This window comes from Poromitra crassiceps, assembly GCF_964638095.1.
Source record: "Poromitra crassiceps genome assembly, chromosome: 18".
Taxonomy (NCBI): Eukaryota; Metazoa; Chordata; class Actinopteri; order Beryciformes; family Melamphaidae; genus Poromitra; species Poromitra crassiceps.
This window is the reverse complement of record NC_139636.1, coordinates 2405808-2424562: the sequence shown is the minus strand read 5'-3', so window position 1 is coordinate 2424562 and position 18755 is coordinate 2405808. Positions and strand designations below refer to the sequence as shown.

Here is an 18755-nt window from a genome sequence, read left to right as displayed (position 1 = left end):
ATGAGAAGTTATAACCTGAATTGATTTGTTTAGAAGCTGTTTGTGAAGTAGTCGGTGGATAATGACCATTTTTGACAAGAAAGGAGACGACTGTGCTACAAATGCGAGAAAGCCAAGACAAAACAGCCGTGTGTGTCTGTGTGTGAGAGACAAAAATGCCAACAAGGAAAATGAACTATTAGAGTCAAATGAATGTGAAGGAGCTGTGAAAACAATACCTTTTATCATTGCCATTGCTGGGACCAGAAGGCAACTTAAGGTAGAGGTAGAGTTTTTCGATGTCTGTAAACTTCTCAACATCTTGCTGCAAAGATTAAACAGTAAATAGGAAAAAAGATTATTTAACAGAAATGGCAAACAGAAAAACATTTTATACCTCTCATAAAAATCTTAAGAGCAGCTCTGATACTACCTTGAGATTTGCCTAGTAATCTGCCCAGAGGGCATAACAACTAAATAAAAACCTAATAATTTTATCGCAGAAACATGTCCTTTCACAAATCAAATAGGTCTTCTTGAGGGGAATATAAAACTTAACCCATTCCAAACATTTTCGGTGAAATTCTGCCTCATTTGGCAGTATAGATTAGTAGAGAGCAGTGTTGGGCAAGTTACTTTCAAAATGTAATATACTACATATTACTAATTACTCTCATTTGAAAGTAATGTTACTTTACAATATTACTGTCTGTGTAGAGTAACTTGTTACTTATTGCACTATTTTTGTATTACTTTCACCAAACTGACATTATCCTGAAAAATCATTTAGACCGTCTTGAAGTCAGTATAAACAATCCAAAATTCTAAACGTTATCCTTTTCCTTTGTTATTGTCATCTATAGTGGTTATTTGCATAAAAACACACAATTTGATTAGGAAATGATTGTATCCTTATTTAAATATGTGCTTTGATTAAAAAAACAAAAAAAAGTAACTCAATTTGTAACTTGTGTTACTTGACAAAGTAACTGGCATAATATTACTGAAATCCTATTGGTAATAAGTTATATTACTGAGTTACTGCTCAAAGTAATATATTACATTATGTTACTTTTGTAATGAGTTACCCCCAACAGTGGTAGAAAGGGGCGTAGGCAGAAATTCAATTATGGGTGGGCCTGGATAAAATTGGGTGGGCCTGGATAAAATTGGTGGGGCAATTGCATGACGAAATTTTGCGCGGGAAGCGTGCAAAATTCCTAGATGTCATGAAGTCGTCATGCATTAGACTCTGGAGATGATGTACCCTGCGTTTTTAAGCTACAAAACCATTAGCTAGCAAGGCAGCAGCAAGTTTGCCTCTAGAAAACAACCAATTATTATTATTATTTTTTTTTTTGGGTGGGCCAGGGCAAGAAGTGCCCTGGCCGGGCGGGCCTACCCAGGCCCACCCATAGAAACGCCCCTGGTGGTAGAGAGTGGCAGAGAAAATTGGAGAGAAGAAGGGGACTTGAACCAAAAGAGTCGGGCTTAAACTTACAAGCAACTTACTCCACTCCATCATGGAGCGCCCCAAAATTTGCATATTTAAGGGGTCAGAATTTCAATAAGCAGGCTGCTTATTTCAGGCCTATTTGTTTGGTCATATGAGACTGGTAGAGTGCAGAGACATACTTCTTCAGTCAATTCAGGTTATCTAGTATTTCGTTTCAGGTATGCTTGCACACAACCTTTTCACCATCGACTCCACACCAACTCCTTTTCAATTGGTTTCTAAGAATGGATTCATCTCACCTCTTTCTATTTCATTTGCCTCTTTGTTGCTAGGGGAACCAATCCTTGAATGAATGAGGTGAGAGCTGTCAGCCAATGAGCAGTGAATAAGCCATTTACTACACTCATTTGCTTAGTCTGGGCACCTTCCACCCCGCTTTTTGTCATGGGGGCGTAAACCCCGGACCCAGAATTAACACCGGATGGCAATGCGCCTAACAACGTCTTTGTTGCCGTTAGCTTGATGCGGTGATGTTACCTAAACTAGAGTCTGATCAAAACAAAGCTAGCGTTACATAAAACAAAACGTTTATGCAATATGGCATCTCCGCCACCACCGCCTGACACACCGGTCAAAACGGTGAAAGAGGATTCTGATACTTGGGTCAAATTGTCAAGTTAACGTGAAAGTTGACGAGCTAGAAACGCTGCCATCCGGTCTAGGGCGGGCTCTAGGCGGGAACCAGTAGGGTGACAAAATCAATTGTGGGCGGGAGCCAGGCTCTTTCTCGCCGAGAAGAGCCTGGTGACGCGAGGTTACATTTGCTACAAACAGGAGTGAACTACCTGTCTGTGTCCTTTTCTGTTGACACTATGGTTGTGTTTGTATTAGCTAAAAGGAGATGTTTTTGCACTATCCCTTTAAATTTGGTCTTGCCCTCAAACAGCCTTTACACCTGGCATTAACCTGCATCCTGGTAGCCTGAACGGCTGCAAGAATTAGATTTTCTTGGCAAAATCATCTTGGAACATCTCAGAAAAAGAAAAATCCATGTCCAATTCAAAGTACCACCCTCATGTGCAGGTCCCATTTCAAAATTGGACTAATAGAAAAAGGCTAAAAAGCATAAAAACCCTAATAAAAAAAGGCCATAATGATAAACCATTCAATGATGTTTACTGTGTATGTTGAGTCTGTTTGATCCTCCCATCTCTCATATTTCCGTTTCATCAGCACATGAGAGACATCACTGGCTTGTGCCACAAGAGGGGACAGATTTTAACAAAGAAATCAAATTTTGAATGCCTATTTTTCAAATGTATCTATTTCGTATTTTCTCGAGTAGGAAGACATTGAACTGGTTTTTGACCAGCTCCATCTTGCTCTACGACATATGGTCTGAGGTTTTGCACGGGTCACATTCGGACTCAAGATAATAAAGATAGTAAATGCAGCAACATCAGACGGTGTCCCAAGTAAAGGCTGGGCCATTACTGTGTATTGTTAATGGGTAAAAAAAATTCAGAGCCAAGCCTCCAACCATGCGCACTTCCTAATGTTTCCATGTTCCATGTTTTGGGAGCAGAAAATTGAGTTGCGAGCGATGTGCGTAAGTCCTATTTTGCACACAGTATGCTGCTACTACTCTTTCTGTGACTGTTGTATTTATGTATGTATGTATGTATGTATGTATGTATGTGCTTTACATATTTTACTTTACTATAATTAATGGCATGCTTTATTTTTACTTTTGACTACAGGTAGAGAAGCCATATGTAATTTTGTTGTACCCGAGTACAATTACACCTCACCTGTACCCGAGTATAATGACAATAAAGATCATTCTGATCATGCTTATTCTCTTTTTTTGTTTTGTTTTGTTCTTAATTACACTTGAACACGACAGGGAGACAACAAAGATTTTCAAATAACAGTCCTACACCATATCTCATTTGGTCAGAGATAATTTAACTACTGAGAAAGTACTGAGATGAATGCTCGTCTCCATTTACTTTTCAGTTTTACTCTTGTTAAGTTATTATAGAGAAATATTATGGAATATAAGATCTATGTGTTTTTACAGGCCATGTTATTATAATCAAATGCCTTTCTTCCATCTATTAATAATGTAATTAACAGGTAGTATCATGGAACTGAGTTCTTTGTATTTACTTGCTTGAGGTCATTACCCCACTACACAAGGCTATAAACATAACACACACAAGATTAAGATTTTCTCTAGCAGTGCTCTGCAGTTTGTGGAAAATACAAAAATAAACTGTACCTTATGTTCCACTACTTAATAGATCAAATGTAAGGGTGTGTGTTTCACATAAAAACATATACTTCTATCTGCCCAAGTAGATCAAAGACTAGACATTTATTAGGGAATTTCATATCAGTATGCAGTCGCTGTTACTCACCAATATGTTGTCCACTTTTGATTGTACAGATTTACTACAATGAGGGACAGAGCAAAATGAGAGGTGTGAATAAATATGCTATAAATACATTCAAACATGCAATATTTCATTCTCAATCAAGGGATATCTGTGATTTGACGTGTCATATTTCGTATTGTCCTGTGTTTATTCAATTAAAGATGATAAGGGAGTTGAGATAAGCTAGGTGAGTGAAATGTAAAGAATCAGTCGTGCTAACGTTATTACGTAGTAATATCATCAACACAGTCATTATAGCAGCTGTGGTATCTGTCTAGTTTGACACCTGTCATGCACGTCATGGTGAGCATCAGCATCACCGCTGGATTTGGTGTCATCCATTACATGGCCTCCTATGGCTCGGTGCTAATCATTCACATACTACTGTACTGTCTGTGTGCAACGCAACCCGTACGATCACGTCTAAAATAAGCAACAACAAAGCGCTGGTCGTGTTGCTTTCCTTTGCTACTATTGCATTCCAGCCGCTAATGTAACGTTAGCATGTGAGCAGTCGGGTTATTTTCTGTCGCTTTGTGCAGCAGCACAGCCTCCTTGGCCACTTCAGTGCTAGATACGCTAATTACAAGCTACGGCTAGCAAAGGACAGTGTGGTGCGCTGCTGTGGCTGCTGATTTGACGTTTCCATCCTTACCAAATTGAATTCTTTATTTTGAACTGTAATGCATTAGCCTCGGGCCCCTGGAGTCCTGGCACTAGCGTTGGAAGAGAGCCTAATCCCGAGGTAGGCTTCTGACCAGGTTGTTGTTGATCATCAGCCATCACGATGAGTCTGGAGAGGAGAGGGGTGGTGGGTATGGAGCTTTAACAAGTAGGCCTCATCCCCGGCTGTGCATTACACCGGACCCACCGTTGGTGAGCGACTCAATTAGCTAGGAGGACAACCTGCTAAATCCACAATAAAGCATGGCTACTAAACACTATGATTTGACCCTTGGAGAATAGAAAACAAAACAAAAAAAACACTCGGGCATACAAAAGACATTTCGCAGAGGACTCCACTGCCGCAAACAGCACGCCTGCAGCAGCAGCAGCTACAGACGAGCTGCGTCAAGCTAGCCACAGAGAGCAGGGATAAGACAGGAAGGCAAGTGATTTTGCCTTCAAGAAAAAAGTGTGCTTTATTTTATTTCTTATTTTATTTTATTTTTTATTTTATTTTATTTTATTTTATTTTATTTTATTTTATTTTATTTTATTTTATTTTATTTTATTTTATTTTATTTTATTTTATTTTATTTTATTTTATTTTATTTTATTTTATTTTTTTATTTTTATTTTTATTTTTATTTTTATTTTTATTTTATTATGTATTTATGTAGCCTATTTATTTTCCTTCTTTCTTTTTGGATAAATTCATAACATTTTGGTATGCACAGTAGCAAACACTATCAAAATACTCTGTGAGACCGAGACCATTAGCTTATATACAGTGGAAAATTATATTTGACAAATAGATATTGCATGCCTGGACAAATTGGCCGACTCAGTTTCAGGCTGCAATGTGCTCAAAAAATAAAATAAAATAAAAATAAAACATCCCTAACACTTTACACTTAACAAGCGAAATCCCCATTCTAAAATCCCATAGCCTTTTCCCCTTACGAACCAACATGGCTGCGATTTATGGCTAAGCCAAATACGTCATCCCTGCGGTAGCCTACTCTATTGTCTTTTTTCTTCCGCTGTACCTACATTTCAGTACCAGTAAGAACCGGTAGCCTAAATATTTTGTATGTACCGATTCATGTGAGGAAGTTAAACTGTAAGTTCTGGGAAATTATATGTTTTACACTCTAAAACATGGGCTGTATTATAAAGTGTTACCACAAAAAATCTATTCTATTCTATTCTATTTGCTGCTTGGTCAAGGTCAAGGCTATCATAGCTTCTGTCATGTGCTTGTTTGGGTGTGTGAGTGAGTGTGTAGCAGGAAAAGGCCAAGAGAATCTGTTGTTTTACCAGCCCAACATGTTCAGACTAACGATTGAATCAACTGATTGTTTGTATTTAAAACTACATAGTATTTGGCAAAATGTCCATTGTGTTTTACTTGTTTACTAAAAGAGTTGCATGTACTTTAAGCGGTAATAACTGACACCGACCCGAGAGCAAGGAGACAAACTACAGTGCATTGATCTCAGCCTCCTCAAGGTGAGCCATGTAGTCCACACAGCTTCCTTGAAGTCAGGGCCTAATCCTGGCTTGTGACTGACACGCTCCTGTTATCTTGGTAACTGGGTTAGCAGGTCAGTCTCCTCATCCTGATCAGAACTATTATTGGTGGATTATTTTGGCATGGGGGAGTAAGGCATAAAGATTCTGTTATTATTTATAGTGTCAAATGGATAAGATAGAGTTTATAAGCAGGGAATAAGTGTCCTAAACCAGAAAAGAGCAGCAAAATGCATTTTTTATTTTATTTAACAAATAACACAGGAACACCAGTGGCGACTGAATGACCTTTTCCTTTGACAGATCAGTTAAGTCCATATCACAATAAAGCAAAAATAACCATCCCACCTCAGGCACTAAGCATGAACACAGACACACGCACGCATGCACACAAGCACGTATGCATGCACGCGTGCGCGCATGCTCATGCACACACACACACACACACACACACACACACACACACACACACACACACACACACACACACACACACACACACACACATACACACACACACACACACACACACACACACACACACACACACACACACACACACACACACACACACACACACAAACACACACACACACACACACACATGCCAGGGCTGAAATTGTTTCCATTCTAGTGCTATTATTGGTTACCATACGTTGCATTAGAAACGTCGTCTTAATTTGAAAATCTAGACTGGAACTGTAGTGTTTCATTGCGGCTGGCTTGACGCGGATCAATAGACAGTTAGTTCTGCTGTCAGCCGGTAGGGGCGCTGGCGCAGGAAGCTGCTTGATCAGAGATAGTGACAATGAGGTAAACAGCCAGAATAACATCATTTTACAAACTATTAACGGATGCATGTGTTGATCTTGGTTTTTATGAGTCCGTTTTTATCGATTGATTATCTGATCAAACCCTCGATGTGGAATAGCTGTAGCCTACCCTCAGTCATGTGGTCAACAAGACACAAGATAGGCTACATAGATTGTCCCCAAATTTTGCTGCTCATCATCACAGGTTGCTATCCTTAGGCTGTAATCTGAGACACAGGAGTGGGGAAAGAATAACCATGGAAAATGAAATGAATTATAAAACTGTCTTTGCCAGTGTAAATATCACATTCACTTATGTCACATCAGTAAATCTATTATAAAATGCATCTATTACACGTTATGTCCAATAAATGCGGTTCTAGTGGCTATTATAATAATGAATCATGACAGAAAACTCGTGAAAATATTGATATAATTAATACATCTGAAAATAAATCCAAAAGAATCAAGTCACCAGGTCAAGAAAAACACGACCTAATTCTTTCATGACTTATTTTCTACTGCCATCTATTGGTGAAAAGAGGTAATGTTTCCCCACTGTCTATGAAACATAATGCAAGACAGCAGTTGAGTCAGACATGGGGCTTTCTTATCTCATAAGATGAGTGGAAGAGGAAATAATGGAATTGTTGCTGCCTGGTTTCTGTTAATTTGATGTAGGCTATTTGAGGTGTTTGAGTGTTTTGTGTTATTTTATTCAAAACATAGGCTACAATGTAGGCTGTTGGATGTTATATGCCTGCTCTTTTCTGTGTCCATTGTACTGCCCAACAGAAGATTTGATGTTAGAATTGTCTGTCATTATCCAGGGTGAGCATTTACATTACATGGAAGCCCAATTCAGCTGTCAAGATGCACTAACCCACAAATGGTGGCTACTATGAGATGGGTTAAGTATGAATCAGAATCAGAATAACTTTAATGATCCCTGGGGTGGAATTAGGTCATGCTACAGTTGCTCACACTCAGATAGGGAAGAATATAAACATAGAGAACATTATAGGAAGGAAGCATATAATTGACCAAAAAACACTACAATACAAAAATAGAATAGAATAGAAGTTAGGTAGCCTATACTAACATGAAAGTGTCACCAATGTGTGCCTCATATGCATTGGGTTTTATTGCACAATCAGATATACATTAAAGTGTATTGGTGTTATACAGTATATATATATTTTTTCCCCACCTCTGTAGACGGTTGGAGTGAGTCCATGGCTATAATGTTGACTGACTCAAGTGTCTGATGCTCTGAGGGAGGAGTTCAATAGTTTGATGGCCACAGGCAGGAATTACTTCCTGTGGCGCTCTGTGGTGCATCTGGGTGGACTCAGCACTGAAAGTGCTCCTGTGCGACCAGCTTGTCATGGAGTGGGTGGGAGATGTTGTCCAGAATGGAACGTAACTTGGACAACATCCTCCTCTCTGACACCGCTCTCAGAGAGCCCAGCTCCACTCCAAACAGGAGTATGTGAGTATGGATATGGGGTTATAATTACAGTATGTTATGGGCTCCTCCCATCACAGATGTTTAGTTAAATTAGGACCATGACACGTCCAGAAGGCTCACATTCTGGTGTCCCACTCCCAGAACCACCAGAACTCAAAACCAAACAAACACTGCTAAAATGTCACTATACTTATTATCCCCTAGTTCCCAATTTTACTCAGTGGTTTCTAAACTTAAACTCCAAAATGTATCAACACTTATAGGAAGGGACAGCTGAATGATTCTGCTGGCTTGAGATAGCCCATCTCAGCATACAAGACCAAAATTTTATCCCTGAATTATCCATTACATAGTGTTAAAAAACTAAGGTTATCATGGGGTTTTAAGGGATTTATTCATGAGTTAAGTCTCAGAGACGTGAGTAAATAAGTAATTTTTCATATTGTGCATGTTTACAGCAGGGTTATTAAAGGAACACTCCGCCGATTTTCAACCAGCTTTTTATCATTACAAAATCAGTAGTGTATCCGAAAACTGTAGACAGTTTTGCAGGCATTAATTTAGTTTGACAGTTATTGAGAGTTTATTTGAGTTAAGTTGTGGACCAATGATGTCATTTGTGCATGAATGACATCATTGGTCCACAACTTAACTCAAATCAACTCTCAATAAGTGTCAAAGTATATGAATGCCTGCTGGATATACACTACTACTGGTTTTGTAATGATACAAAGCTGATTGAAAATCTGCAGTGTTCCTTTAAGTGGAAATTAATGGAAAAGTTCCTGTCTCCCTGAGATTTTCATTAAATTAGAACGCAAGGAGTCAAGATTAACGGGTATTTGGAGGTTTCTATATGGGCTCTCCTCGATTAAAATCTGATTTTAAGGGGATGTTGCATGAATTAAGGGGTGAATTAATGTAAACTAAGGTCATTTAAATTTAAGGAATTATTAGGCTATTGGTTCATATGATATCAGAAACCAAATTGTATCGAAAAACAATTAACGCTAGGCGCTAGCCTATATCAACAATTGAGGACAGTGCATCACTACTCATTCCAGTTATATGCCATGATAACTCTGTTTCTTTTCAGCCAGCTAGAGCAGTGGTTCCCAACCACCGGGCCGCGGACCGGTACCGGGCCGCAACGCATTTGGTACCGGGTCGCGAGCCTGGTCCAGCCTGTTTTTTTTTACAAACTACAAACATAAATAAACGTCAACTTGAAACTATGTTTCAACTACCACCTATAATATGCCTATGTTTATTTATTTTTTATTTATTTTTTTAATTAAAATTGACAACCGGTCCGCAACTTTTTTTCCATCTATCTACCGGTCCGCGGCACAAAAAAGGTTGGGAACCCCTGAGCTAGAGCAACCATACTACAGTACTAGCAGAGTACTAGTAGTCTAACAGCTATGCCAAAAACTAACAAGCCAACATTACAGAATCAATATATTACCGAAAAAAACTGAGCAACCACTACCACTAATCAGATATCATTCTACAAACAAAAGTAAAAAAACAACAACAACATAACAATGCATCAATATTCCAGCAAACTACTATCAAACAGCCATAGCAAACATGCTACTATAGCAATATGCTAACAAACAGCCATATAGCAAACATGGGTAGATTAGGGAACACATATTAATTGTTAATAAATTGCTTATGGCTATTAGTGTATTGATTCATTAGTCATCACAAACCTTATTAACATCTTATTCTACACTATTGCATTCTAAAAGTAGCCTAAAGCCCATTGTGAAAGTTGCTGAACATGAATTGGGCTCTCGTATGCTTTGGGGCTTATAAGGTCCAAGTATCACATATTATTGAGGGAAAAACTATAGTTAATAGGCTAGTTAATGTGTTCCCCAATCTAAAGTGTTACCCAAACATCCTATCAAACAAACATGATGTTGGCAAACAATTTGCCAAGTATATCATAATAAAATGGCTAAAATGGCTGAACTTTCACTTACCAACAACATAATTATGCTTATTTAGGCCTAGATGTAAGCTTTCGGTAGTTGTAGGCTACAACCTTTAAAAGCAAAGCTAAATCTGTCTTAAGTCTTAAACACAATAATATAGAGCTAAACCCTGCAATGTGAAGCTGGATTGGAAAGGAGATAATCTCTTAGAAAGGTGTGCAGACTGACTGGAGACGTCAAAGTGGATATTTTGGAAACTGTCTTTGAAGTGGAATAAAAGATGTTCTGATAGGTAGACAGCTTAACAGCCATATCTTTTGGTTGTGAAAGGATAAGGTCAAACCTTGATTTGTAGGCTACTCATAGATTCATGGAGTGATCCCAACAAATAGCTCGGTGAAATACAGATCTTTGCTTCAGTAGGTTGCGATCCTCAATCAATAATCTATCGCACCAACAGATCTATCAAACCTTGTTATTTGCTGACTTGTTAGCAGCACTGTCTGGAGGCGTGGAATGGTGACACTTCCTCTGAATCTCAAGAAAATGTTGTTTCCTTGTTAGTCATTGTTTTTTTTTTCTCACTCTATTTTTGACCTTCTGTTCCCGGCTATTGTGGACTGATTTATTTGACTGTCAATCTCCTGTCACTTCTGATTTGAGTTAGAAGGTCTCATCTCCGCAGTCTTTGCCCTTGCTCGTTCCTCCAAATGTTAAAGATCTCCATAAGACTCTTCCAAAAGTACGTCATTTTCACCCATATCTTCTCATACACTGGTGGATAGTAGCTGAGTACAGTATTTGGATTCAGGTTCATCTAAGTGAGTTTTGAAGCACTTGTATTTGTACTGAAGTGTAGGCTACTCTATTTTACACACCTATTTCAATTCATTCTACAGAATGTCATACATTTACGCCACTCCTTTTTGAAGAAAGTATCATACTTTTTATTTATCAGACACACATGTAGCTACTTGCTGGTTTATTTGATAGAAAATGTTTTGCATGCAAAACATGCTCACTCCCTAAAACGAATCCCCACAATAAAATAGTCACAATGAATGGTGAGGTCTATTGTCTGGTCTATTGAGCTCAACAGTCACATGACTTTCTGTGACGTCTCCAGCGCCGGAAGAGAGTTCCCCATTCATTTTCTCCATAGACATTTAGAAAAATCCTTCTATAACCAGTTTTAAGGCTGGAACCAAGCCAACCAGTGACCTATAGAATCGTGAGTGACCATAAAACATTTCACAAAAACAAAAAATAATAAGCGGGGGGTCAAATGTTCGATCTCCTCCCCTCCCCCCCCCCCCCTCCCCCCCTATTTTTATTTTTTACTCCAAGTGAAATGTTTTATGGTCATTCATGATTCAGTAGGTCACGGGTTGGCTTGGTTCCAGCCTTAAAACTCGTTATATAAGGATTTTTCAAAATGTCTATGAAGAAAATGAATGGGGGAACTCTCTTCTGGGACTGGAATCATCATGGAAAGTCACGTGACTGAGCTCTATGGGATGGTTAGGAAGAGGCCAACAACTTGTTGTTCAGACTTTGCCTCCTCTATGAGAAAAGCAATCAAAGCAATCAACTGTAACTGGACCACTGATCTCTTCAGCTTAGCTTAATGCATTGATGCTGCTGCACTGCCTAGCACTTTAATATGAGCATGTATTCTACTTTGTTCTATTGCCCCTATATGCACTATTTTTTGTGTTTTTTTTTGTATGATATTCTTTAGGTCAATCAGGAGGGAGTCAGGAGGGTGCGTGACGTCAGAATAGCCGTGACTTAAGCCGGCCCTGTTTTCCTGATAGGTGCTGGTGAATCTGGGACAGCGAGGTCACGGTGGTGCGGAGGTCGTGGAGTCTGGCTCCTCACGTGTGCAGGGCGGCCGTCGCTGCCTCAATCCTCTTACAACCCCCACGTCTTCTGGCACTCAAGCCAGACTCCAAGATCAGCTTGCCGTGCCCAGGTCTTATCCCGAAGATAGATCCTCACTACAGAGTCACGCCAGCAGGTATCAAACGCCAGAGCCAACTGACTTCTCTCTGTAGAGTAAAGCCTGTTTGTTTGTGTAAGGCCCCTTTACTGTTGCATCCACTGAGGCCTCACTGACAGTATGATTTACTTGCTTTATAGTGAGCTTGGGGGAACATATTATATATTTGATATAGGCAGGATTAGTAAGAAAAGGTGTTGGTCAACTGGTCAATATCAAGTCATCAAGTCTGTCATGAATAAAAACAAGGGGAAATAATCAGTAGAGCCTGGCAATCTTATTGAAGTAACTTTTGTAAGAGATTTTGTATGTAGCTGTAATAGTATAATGACTCAAATCAATGAAAAAAAAAAAGCAGCATTCAGAATTAATATCCTATTCCCTATGGCCTATCCTATGGCCGCGTCACGTCCCCATCCTGCGTAAGTGGGGTTCCCAGAGTAAAACCTGGCCATTTCCACCACCCAGTAATAAGTAAAGTAATGTAAATCTCTCCCTTAATAGATTCTCATATTATTATCAGATCTCAAAATCACACACTAGTCAGGGCCCAAGTGTGTACATAGCACGTGTGTAAAATATGGGAGTCCCTGGTTTTGACGTCACTCCCACAACCTATCCCAGGCCGGAGCTGTTAATGTGGATTTTTTTTTTTACAGTGCTGTGTGTGTACGTGCACGTGTACATGTACGTGTGTGTGTGTGTGTGTGTGTGTGTGTGTGTGTTTTGCTGTGTCCTGTGGAAGAGCGGATGGGAAATTCTGATGTCATCAACCTTGGCACAGCGGGACAGAGGAGCATACAAACCCTCAGGGTGCCACAATTGGTGCCCATGTGTATGTGCCATGTGTATATGCCATGTGTATGTGCCATGTGTATGTGCCATGTGTATGTGCCCATGTGTATGTGCCATGTGTATGTGCCATGTGTATGTGCCATGTGTATGTGCCCATGTGTATGTGCCATGTGTATGTGCCATGTGTATGCGGCGGGTAGATGGTGAAGTAGATGGTGTTGGCGCTGCCCGCCTGTGCTGCACCTGCGTCCCAGCATGCTGATTGATCAGTTTGGTCATGTGGAATGTCACCATCTGCTCCCCAGTCCCACTCACCCCTTCTTGTGTGAATGCCAATCACTGGCAGGAAGAGAGTTATTTAAGCCATGTCAAATCAGGCGCAATATGCCAACAACACTTGAAATGTGTTTTGCAGGCATCATATGCACAACAGTGTATTTATATACTGTATGTAGCCTATACAATGAAAGAATGGCTGTGGTTTTACATTGAGAAGAGTTGGATTCTTTAGGTTTTTGTTATTATTATTGGTTGGCCACATCGATGAACATGAATTACATTACATTACATTACATTACATTAATTATTATTATCATTATTATTATTATTATTATTATTATTATTATTATTATTATTATTATTATTATTATTATTATTATTATTATTACATTACATACATGAATTCGATTATAACTAACACTAACGCTTTGTGCCAAAATTGAATTTTATTGAGGACTCTATATGGTGGTGGTGGTGGTTGTGTATGTGTGTAGTGTGCCTGTGTGTGTGTGTGTGTGTGTGTGTGTACTGTGTGTGTGTGTTTTATGTGTTTGTGTATTTTTTCATTTTGAAAAAGCCTCCTCGTGTTTTGTGCTTTCATTCCTTCCAGTTGCTCTTCTTTTGCCTCTTAATGGCCGACAGTTTATCAGGGGGGCATCAGGAGTGACATTTTTCATTGTAGAGCGTCATAACCAATGACATTTCAACCATGGGAAAATGTAGATATGCAAATTTGAACTCATTAACATTTGCATTACCTGTTTGAATAATCGCACTTCTGACAAGACTGCAATTAACCAAGATTGATGCAAAGTTCAGGGTTAGGGGACTGTATATATTTGCTCTTGGAGCATTCGCCTCAGTGTGTGTGTGTGTGTGTGCGTGCGTGTGTGTGTGTGTGTGTGTGTGTGTGTGTGTGTGTGTGTGTGTGTGTGTGTGTGTGTGTGTGTGTGTGTGTGTGTGTGTGTGTGTGTGCATGCATGCGTGCTTGTGTGCGTGTGTCTGTGTTCATGCTTAGTGCCTGAGGTGGGATGGTTATTTTTGCTTTATTGTGATATGGACTTAACTGATCTGTCAAAGGAAAAGGTCATTCAGTCGCCACTGGTGTTCCTGTGTTATTTGTAAAAAATATATATATAAATAAATAAAATTCATTTTGCTGCTCTTTTCTGGTTTAGGACACTTATCCCCTGCTTACAAACTCAATATTATAAACATAATCTTTATGCCTTACTCCCCCATGCCAAAATAATCCACCAATAATAGTTCTGATCAGGATGAGGAGACTGACCTGCTAACCCAGTTACCAAGATAACAGGAGCGTGTCAGTCACAAGCCAGGATTAGGCCCTGACTTCAAGGAAGCTGTGTGGACTACATGGCTCACCTTGAGGAGGCTGAGATCAATGCACTGTAGTTTGTCTCCTTGCTCTCGGGTCGGTGTCAGTTATTACCGCTTAAAGTACATGCTTCCCACAGCAAACACATACAACTTTCCCTCATCCATACTGTAGCTCTTTTAGTAAACAAGTAAAACACAGCTGACATTTTTGCCAAATGCTATGTAGTTTTAAATACAAACAAGTGGCGATATAGGGCTGGTCCCCCTGTTGCGGTCCAGCCAAAAGGTAGTATCAGAAATAGTTGACAGCTTTGGTGCTGTGGTCAATATACATTTGGTTTGGTCATTTCTAGATTTGGACCAAACTCTGCTAACCTATTTTTATCTGTGCATTAGACCACATTGTTGTTGAGCGGCCGCTGTACCTGTTCACTGGGAGGGCCTTTGGAAAGACTCCATAACTCCTAGCTTGGTGGACATGAACTCAAACCCTTGTGTCTGGAGTGTAAACAGTCTAGGGTTTGTAGATACAGACCTCATCGCTGTCTCAGTCGGAACTCTTTCATTGGATTCTTGTGAGCTCTGTCTAGGACAACATGTCAGGGTAGTGTACCACACTCAGGTCCCTGAATCGTGCCAGCTATAGTGTTTTCTTTGGCAAATGTTTTTCACTTAACATTCAGAGGGTACCGCAGAAGGAGGTCAACTTCATATAGGCTACTATTTACACATTCTGGCTATTATTGAGACACTTCAAATTATTATAATTTTTTACTGAACTTGACTGTTATATCGCACTGCATAATATGACATTGTTTTTGTGTTGTTGAGTGATGATAATTAGGCAGTTGACCCAGACAGTTTAACACCTTACAGCCCTACAGTATAAATAACCTTTAACCCAGCCAGTGAAGGAGCTCAGTCAGCTCACCGGGCCACATTTGCCTACAAACTAAGACCAGAGCTTCTATTTGTAAATGTAGGTCAGACAGGGGTGTGGTGTGTTCCTCTGTTTACTGGAAACCTCTACCTGTCTAATGGGAGATCATCTGGACACCGTCATCACACAGCCGTCATCACTGGTCCTGAGCAGGGGCTTTCAACTTCTTGTCATTTGACAGGACCAGTGAGTAGCCTACCTAACGGAGGACAGCTGAACAAAACAACCCAAACTCATGATGGCTTTCTTCTCTCCACTTGTTCTGGTCAAGGTGAGGTGTTTGGGTGGGGAATTCCCTGGTTGTGTGATTTCAGGCGTCAGGTATTGTGATAGTTATACCAGATTACTACTAGGCAAAAGCAAAAAAAAAAAACACCTGACACCACTAACTACATCCTGACTGGTTTTATCTATTTTCTGGACTGGGTATGTCCCCCCCCCCCCCCCCCCCCCCCCAAAAAAAAAAGAAGATATTCCTAATTTGCTGTGTGCACTACTAACGACAAACCCTTGGCCACCCCTCTCTGCTGCCTGCAATGGTCCGGCCCTTATTTGCATAAGTTGTCTGTGGGTAGCTGCATGACCAGCAGGGGAGGGGAGGGGAGGGATTGCATGTAGTGGACTATAAGCACATGAGTAGAGAGGCAGAGAGAAGAGCTGTGTGTGTGGACTGTGTGTACTGTGATCCTGGAGTCTTGCACTGAACCACACAGAGTTATGTATTGCGCTTATCCTGTCGCTGGGACAGGCAACAACAACTCATTGATGTATTGCTACAACATGAAACCAGTGAGTACATTGCTTTTCTGTTTCTTTTGTTTGCTGAGAAGATGTGCCTCTGTCAGTGTGACTTCATGCTATGATAGGACACAGATGCTGCTGATGCATTCTTCAATTCTCTCCTCAAACACTTTGTGAGTGGATTATCTCTGTGCTTCATCCATAGGCGGCTATGTCTTTATCAATTTGACAGTGATTTGAACATATTTGTTTTTCTGCCATATGATTCGAAATTTCCCATCGGCACATGTAATAAGAAGGGCAGCATTTACATGTAGAAGCTCTATAGGGAAGTTGACCGTTTTTATCATTGATTGTTATTTTATAGTTGCTTTATATTTCAAAGTCACAGGGAAAAGCTATAAGACTTAAGCAGGACCTTTGTTAAAACTCAACTCAAGATGGTTTCATCTGGTGTGCGTGTGTTTGAGTGTGCGTGTGAGTGAGTGAGTGAGTGAGTGAGTGAGTGAGAGAGAGAGAGAGAGAGAGAGAGAGAGAGAGAGAGAGAGAGAGAGAGAGAGAGAGAGAGAGAGAGAGCTAGCTTTGTGTGTTGGAGGTGTCGTGACATCTTTATGTACTGAATGGATCCAAGCTTTAGTGAGGAGTTGTGCACACGTTACCTTTAACTTCACTGGCTGTGACTTTATTGAGTTGAGGCTGGGAATTGAGGTTGCCTCTTAAGAGCATTATGTTCAAATGTCCTGCGTGCTGGAGAGTGTGTTATCCACTTGGTCACTTTTACAGCCCATGATGTTGAATGGCCTGTGTGTTGTCACTATAATATGGCCCCACTCATTTGAAAACGTGCTGGTGAGAAGCATACTTCCTATTAGCTGAGCACCATGTAGTCAAGTCTAGCAGCGGAAAACATCTTGACATGAAGCAGATTGCTGCTATTTCTATTTGATTTAACCCCTGCTATGTTGGAGCAGTCCCTACGCCACTGCAGCCATTATCAAAGGCAGCTTTGATCTCTGTGAGACTAACCATATCCAGACATCGTGGATCACAGAGGCAGAAAATTGTTGCATGTGGCTGGAGTTGGCCATGGTCGACCACAGCGTAGGACTTGAATAGCAAGTTGATATTACAGCCATCTGGCATGATAATGCAGTATACAGTATACATGCCCTTTGTATACAATTGAAGTATATATATATATATATATATATATATATATTATATATATATATATATATATATATATATATATATATATATATATATATATATATATATATATATATATATATATAATAACATTTTTGAAAGAGGTTCAGTAACACTTCACAATAAGGGTACAATAATGAACGGTTAGTTAATGCTTAATAATGCTTAATAAGCAATAACTAACCCTTAGTTAATGCTTATTAACCTTAGGGTTACTTAACCTGAACACTAACCATTAACCAAACCTAAGCTATTAAATAATGTAGAAATTAATACTTGTTAACATGAACACATTAGTAAATGATTACTAGACACATTAGTTAACTGGCATTAACTAACCCTAATTAATATACCATTATTCTAAAGTGTTACCGAAAAGGACACAAGCCCAAAAGTGCTTCTTCAAAGAAGAAAATATGATGAGAGCTTTTTGTAAAAGTAGAATTCTGTCTTAGTTGTGCTCTTTGGTTTATTATATATATATATATATATATATATATATATATATATATATATATATATATATATATATAATATATATATATATATATATATATATATATATATATATATATATATATATATATAAAAAAGAGTCCCATATCATTTGTGATGCCATGATTGATGGTTCCTAAATCAATGCTATGCTAAAAGAGGATGCCATGGTGACGGCCCCTCTCCTCTCCGGCGGGGCCAGAGAGGGCGTGCTGGGGCGGGGGTGTGACCATTATTAACGGGTCGCCTGCTATGCTGATGGTAAGGAGGACAATTGGCTTTATCCTCCGCCATATGCTGCCCATGGCGGCTCAGACGGGCCCCGTGTCGGCAGGGGCTCCTCTGTTTGCCTAGCTCACAATCACCATGGGACTCATGCCAGCCAGGGTCACGGCTGTGTGTGTGTGAGTGTGAGTGTGTGCGTGCGTGTGCGTGTGCGTGTGCGTGCGTGTGTGTGTGTGTGTGTGTGTGTGTGTGTGTGTGTGTGTGCGTGCATGCGTGTGTGTGTGGGCGTGCTTGCGAGTGTGCTTGCGTGAGCATACTCAAGAGAGTCTTTAATAGCCTGCTTTATAGAACTTGTCGTCCGGGTAACTGACACCCCATTGATGCTGCGCAGGGAGGTTTATTTTCATTTCCTGGGGCACATCAAAGT

At 39.9% G+C, this 18755-nt stretch overlaps 1 pseudogene across 1 annotated transcript in view; it reads left to right on the top strand.

Moving 5' to 3' along the window:
• Nucleotides 1-15896: 15896 nt before the first annotated feature.
• LOC310792449 (transcription factor 12-like) overlaps nt 15897-18755 on the top strand; it is an 11859-nt pseudogene continuing 9000 nt past the window's right edge. Inside the window, exon 1 of the transcript in view lies at nt 15897-15929. The product of the transcript in view is annotated as a transcription factor 12-like (transcript). The remainder of the gene's footprint in view (nt 15930-18755) is intronic.